The sequence below is a fragment of the Lycium ferocissimum genome, chromosome 9, assembly GCF_029784015.1.
Source record: "Lycium ferocissimum isolate CSIRO_LF1 chromosome 9, AGI_CSIRO_Lferr_CH_V1, whole genome shotgun sequence".
Lineage (NCBI taxonomy): Eukaryota > Viridiplantae > Streptophyta > Magnoliopsida > Solanales > Solanaceae > Lycium > Lycium ferocissimum.
The window spans coordinates 57,795,818-57,802,630 of NC_081350.1; positions in this window are offsets into that span (position 1 = coordinate 57,795,818).

Here is a 6,813-nt window from a genome sequence, read left to right on the forward strand (position 1 = left end):
TATGAAAATATTCATGCTTAATACAATATAAATGCAGGTCTATTGGTCAGTTAAAATGGGCTATCAAGCAAAAAGCAAACGTAGAAGGCTCAATGTGCGAATTTTACCTTGCTAAGAAAACAACCCATTTCTGTTCTTACTACTTTGGGAACGATGTGGCCTGTTTGCGAAACAGGCCTAATCAACACTACGATGGAGCTGTGAATAATTCTTTGGCGAAGCCGATATCAATTTTCAATCGATCAGGTGATGGGTCAAAAAAACGTGTCAGAGAATTCAATCAAATGGAGTTTAAATCGGCATCGACACATATCTTCTTAAATTGTCCACAGTTCAATCTTATTATGAGTAAGTTCAAGTAAAATTGTAGTAATTATTCATTTAAAATGTAAAGCGACTAACCCTAACTCCATTGTGTTGCACAGTCTCTTTGTGCAGATACATGGCGAAGAAAGAGTGTACGACCAATTTGTAACGTGGTTTAAGTATTACGCAAGTATTATAATTTTCTAACACAAAGCCAACATAATAACAAAGTGGCACATTCTATTATTGCTAACTTTTTATTTCTTAACTATTAATAGGTTCATAGTACACATTGTGGTTTCATGATCAATTATTGAAGGACTTATCTTGGGGACCCACTAGTGTGCATTCTATGGACAAATATGTGGTAAATGGTTTCAAATTTAATACCCAAGAATGTTTTAACCGTATGAAAACTAACAACATCAGTGTATGGGTTAAAGGTGGTGATGGAAACCAGGCAGGTGTTGATTATTTGGTGTAACCGAAGAGATCTTAGAATTGGAGTATTCGCATTGGCTCGAAAAAAAATTATACTTTTTCGGTGCAAGTGGTTTGATCCAAAGGTACGAGGGTACTGAAAGAGTATAATATCATTGAAGTAAAGCACATGTGGAGGTATACAACTTATGATCCTTTCATTATTGCACAAAACATTAAGCAGGTGTACTATGTCCCTTATCCATTGCGACTAGATAAGTCTGATCAGTGGATGTAATTAAAACCAAGCCTGTGGGTCGTGTGGAAGTTGAGAATGACCTGCCTGCTGCTTTCCACATATCAAATGTTAACCAAATAATTGACCTTGAGTTAGAAAATGAACTAGAGCATCCAGAACACATATTAGAAGAGATCAACATAGAAGAAGTTAATGAAGAGGTAGAAGAGAATGATGAAAATGAAACAAGCAATAAGGAAGAAGGGTCAGACGAGGAAGACGGGGAAGAGGATGAATAACAATTAGATATGTGTTTAATTTCATTTTATTTTTATTAAATATTTATATTTTTATTTATTTGATTGTAAGACTTATAAATATTTGAATACTTAACCTTCCCTTTTGTATTAATTTATATTGCAATAGTTAGAGATATGTCACTGTTATTTATTTGATTGTAAGACTCATAAATACTTGAATACTTTATCTTGATTTTGTCTAAATTTATATTGCAATACTTAGATATATTTATTGTGTAGATTCCGGGTGATAAGAAGGGTGAGGCTATTTGATAAAGCTCCAAAATAAGTCAAAAAAAAGAAGGGTCCGATTATACTGCTAAAAGGTGTAGTGCCAGGTCCCCTACGATTAGAGAGAGAGGCCCTTCGCCATATGTCCCACCACGTAGCCCTCCATTGCCGCATTATTCTGGCCTAGATGGAGCGGCCTATAGTCAACCGACTTATCATGTCCAGGCTCCTCCCTATATTTGGCCTCAAGGCCAAACAGAGCCTGGGGGCACCTCTCAGTCCCCTACTATGATCTCTATACCCGACACGTTCCCACATGACCTCCCACAGTTTCCTCATGGATCACAATGAGCGGCTATGAGTGGTACTCTTACAGCTACTCCCAGCTCGATTATATCACATCCCTCGACATCATATACCCCACAGTTTAAAATATCGGGGCATCAAATTGAAAAAAGTAGCTTTGATTCTGACTGTCCTGCTTCCCCACGAGGAAGTCCTCTATAGCTTGAGTCTTATGACGAGTATGGTCGCCTCATCATCGAGCCAATGGGATTCACATAAGTTTAATTTTTTCAATTTGCATAAGTTATTTTATTTTTTTAACATGTAATTATTTCATTATTTTGCTGCAACTTCTATCCGGGCAAAGCAACAAACAACGTTTCGAAGACAGCCAAAGGAATCTATAGGGGCGACCCTCCGACTTGGGGCAAGGTGCCACTGGAGCTGAAGAAGCAGAAGTTTATAGAGTTTAGGGTACATTTATACGTATTTATTACTTTTGGTAAAATATTATAACTCTCATGATTGGATACATATATATTAATGAAATCATTTAAATTTCTTTGCAGATAAAGTGTTCCTGGAAGCCGCAACACATGAGGAAGAAGTAGCGCAAAATTTTGAGAAAAGGGCGGCGAAAATACTTAAGGATGTGTAGAGCCTTATGCCAGAAGTCTAAGTGGGTCCATGAGGATAACCGAAAGAAGCTGTTGCATTACTGGGCGACTGATCCACGATTTTTGTAGCTAAGTGGGATAGGGAAGAATGCTAGAGCCTCGGAGAAGGGTGGATCGCTACACACTAGTGGGGTTACGAGCCAAGTTGACGTGAGAAGGAAGCTGGTATGTCTCCTTAAATCATATTTTAAATATACTCAATTTATTTACTTTATTTGATTAATTACTCTAATAATTTGTTTGCAGGAGCTAGAGAGGGGGTAGATATTACCTCAAGACGAGGCATTCAAGATCACTCACACGAAGAAGAACAAAAACAATGATGGATCAGAGCAATGGGTTGAGCCACGGGCTGAGCGAACCTGGGTAAGTCACTAATTAACAATAATAACTACTTCTTTTTCTAAATTTATTTACTAACATTGTATCTTACTTGTAAAATTCAGAACGAATTTCAATAACACTTAGAGGAGTTTCGTGCCACGCAGCCAATCCGTACGCCAGTAACCCCAGAGCTAATAAAGCAGAAGTGGATAGAGAGTGTTGGTGTCCCGACAAGGTATGAGATTGCTTATGGCATAGCGAATCGAGCATTTCGTAGCTTCTCGTCGGCTCTTCAAGGTGTAGGTAATTCTAGTAATGGGGGGCTGTGGATCCTAATGAGTACCTAGCCATGAAGGAGCAGGTTGCTCAAATAACAAACTCACTTAATGCCGTGGAGGCCAGGGAGATGAGGAGGGATGACGAGATGTCGGGTATGAAGGCCCAATTGACCAGCTTACTTAATTCAGGGTGGTTCTCGATTCCCCTGTGTCTCAGTGATGCTCGTAGGTCACAACCTGACTTTTTCAGGGTAGACGACGTAGGTCACGTACTCACGTAGATCATACTCGTGTTGATGAGTCTAGTGATGAGGATATGGATCACGTCTCTAACACATAACGACGACCTCCTTGAGTGTAAAAATATAACTCTTTATGTTTCTCTTCTTACCTCTCTATGTGAGGCAATGGCTTCATTAATATATAGTCATGTCTTCTCTATTTAGATTGAGATTGAACTCTACAATCCCAATCTCAGTAAAATAACTAATCCTAAGCTATGTCAATATTTAAGTACTAATCCTAAGCTAATTAGGCTCTACTGCATGTTATGTCCATCACTTCGTAACCTAAGCCTTAGCCTTTTTATAACTTCTCGAACTTCTGATAGACATAATTATCATGCATGCGTTCTCAGGGCCAGATGTACCATTTTTAATATGAATTCGACAAAACTCACTATAGATTCAGCAAAAATCCTATATTTATGTTAGAATTTATTTAATACGTATAAATTATCAATGTTGGACCCAATAACCCATAACTTTAGCACAAACCCTATTGAATCCACCTCCGTGCGTTCCTTCTCTATCGACTATCATCATTTCTGTACATTCAATGTACGTATTTTATGGATAAAGGAATTACATGCATAGAGTGGAACATATATGGTATAATAAGAAATTTAATCGGGGCTTATCCTGGCCTCCTCGATTGTGATTTATACAAAAAGAAAATGGAGACAAGGAAAGGAAAAGGTGTAAATTGCAGAAAGCATTTAATCTTGAGTGAGTAATAAAGAAGAAAGAAGTATGGGAATATGGGATATAGTTATTATTCATTCATTTGATAAGGTGTGGGTGTGGGGTGCATGTATGAATTAAGTTCGTATTCGTACATTAATAAGAAAATATCTTGAGGTATCATAAATGTAAATGTCGGGGAAGTGGACCAGTCTTTATTAATCTTTATTGATGATGTGAAAGCCTGCCCATATCTAAATGTTGCACTAAATATTGTCTCTTTAGAGTTTGTTTGGTATGGAAAAAAATGTTTTCCAAAAAATATTTTTAATTTTCTTATGTATGGTTAATCAAATGTTACATTTTCTTAGGAAAACAAATTTATTAAAAATAAGAAAAAAAAAATTCTCTATTGAAATTATAAAAGAAGTTCATAAGTGACATTTCAAGTTTATTGTCTCCTCCCCCGCCCAACCAACACCCCAACCCACACCCCGCCACTCCCAACCCCCACTCCCCAGCCCATCCCACCCCCATAATGTTTTGTTAGATTACATATATATAAATACCTTAGGGATATATTTTTCGCTTATTTACCAAATACTAGAAAATAAGAAAGAAATTCACTTATTTTCCCGTAAAAATATTTTTGAGAAAACCATTTTCTTTCATACCAAACACACCCTTAGTCAAGCTGCCCACAGAACTGCTGGAAGTACAAAAACTGTGAGCACCAGCCATTCTCATCCAGTTATTCCACAAGCACCTGGTTTTCAAAGTTTCCTTCTCTCTCTCTGTCTATTACATTGTTTGTTTAAATGGGGCATAAAATTATTACATGTTAAATATCATTCCTTTTAAATGTCGGAAAACGATAAGCAAAATTAAAGTGTGTTTCTTATTATATCCCACAAAATTGAAGCTTGTGAACACTAAGTGACCACAAGACCAGTGTCGTGCCAATCACTAATCTAGTGGCTTTGAAGTTAAAGACTGTCACGACTCGATTTGTTTTTAGCTCAATTTAGGTTGCAATTGTACCGGATATTTGTATGGATAATTAATTAGGGGCAGACTTAGGATTTGAAGATGACCGAGGCGCCACCAAAAAGCGGATACACGTTAATCAAAGCGATGTCATGCAACACCGCCTCGTCTAAAAATTTTATTCCATAGAATCGATGTACTAACGCATAAATATAAATTAAATGGCATAACTATGTGAAGCTTGCTATGCAGATTGGTGGTTTGGGCACCACTTTGCATACGTCAAGAGTATGATAGCAAGACAAGGCTGAAGCCTTGACATCAAACGGGCGGCACAAGAAAAGCTAAGCCTCTGAGGCAAGCTTCACCATAGGCATGGGGTCGTGCCAAGAAAACCTGGGATAAGGAAAGGCTGGCTTGTAGTCAGGTGGGACTACGAGTGCCGCACGGACTATTTGTGTGCCACTGTCGCTTAGGAGGAATCGGCCCGTCGCATCCCCTCTAGGATCTCCACGATCAATCCCAAAGTTTATAGTCCACGGCTCGTAGCTCTCCACAACATGGTTGCTCGACCTGGCAAACATGGCCTTTTTCCTGACCACCGGACTCATCGGCATGTCCCTTTCCCCAACGGGAGCCCAGACTGTTCGAAAGAAAATTTTGTTATTTCCTATTTCCCCTCTTCAAAATGGCCAACAACTCTTACTTGTTGCATCACACGACCAGACACCTTGAACCGACAAGTTCTGATGCAAGTGAACCTTCTGGAACGCTCGCTACCTTCACTTGACATTCTAGTCAAGTCCATGCCTTGCTTAGCAAAGCTGCTAGCCCCCTGCTAACAGAGTTTCTGACTAATTGATGGATCATCACAATCAAGAACATTTGAGCTCCAGCTATCCGTTTGTCCCGTCTTGCAATAATACTCCCAACAAGACATGGCACGCTTTCGGTGCACTAACCGACCATCCTCCGATGGCGCAAAAGCCAACCAAACATGCTTCAATGTAATCCTCCGAAAACAAAGATCCACCGCACGGAAGACATCCCCCGAAGATACCTCAATCAAACTAGTGATGCCCCAAAATCAACTCCCAAAACACAAACGATGGCGGAAACAACTACAGTGAAATGGCCCGATCCCGAAAGTCGTAGTTCATGGCCGACAAAGCAAATTCTAGCCATAATACGCGCAACCAATCCCTTGTAACCGCAGGATCGGTTCACCCATTCGACCGGCACGAAGAATATTCCCGCTTTGATGTGATCTCTCGCACCGACATTCAACCAATGCTCTTAAAAAAATTTAGCTCTGCGGGAGCCGTGGAACATAACCGTGGCTTCACTTGTCTTTTCGACCCTGGCCAGATCAACCTTCGCCAATGGCTTCATTTCAAACCGCACTGCAATCCACTATTGCTAATATCAATCACACGTGATATCAACTCAGCATCACAATGCTCACCCTTCGCTCTGATACCAACTGTCACGGGCCGACTCCTCTTCCAAGCTAGACGGCACACAAATAGCCCGCGCGGCGCTCGTAGTCCCACCCGAGACTACAAGCCTCCTTTCCTTATCCCAGGTTTTCGGCACGACCCCATGCCTATGGCGAAGCTTGCCTCGAGGCTTAGCTTTCCTTGTGCCGCCCGTTTGATGTCAAGGCTTCAAGCACCTTGTCTTGCTATCATACTCTTGTGGCGCATTCCATATGCCGGGTCTCGTCTATGCACACCCCTTGGGTTGGCTACGGACATGCATGTCCCTCGCCTGGCACTGAGCGTCGCTCCTGCGCACACAGTCCTA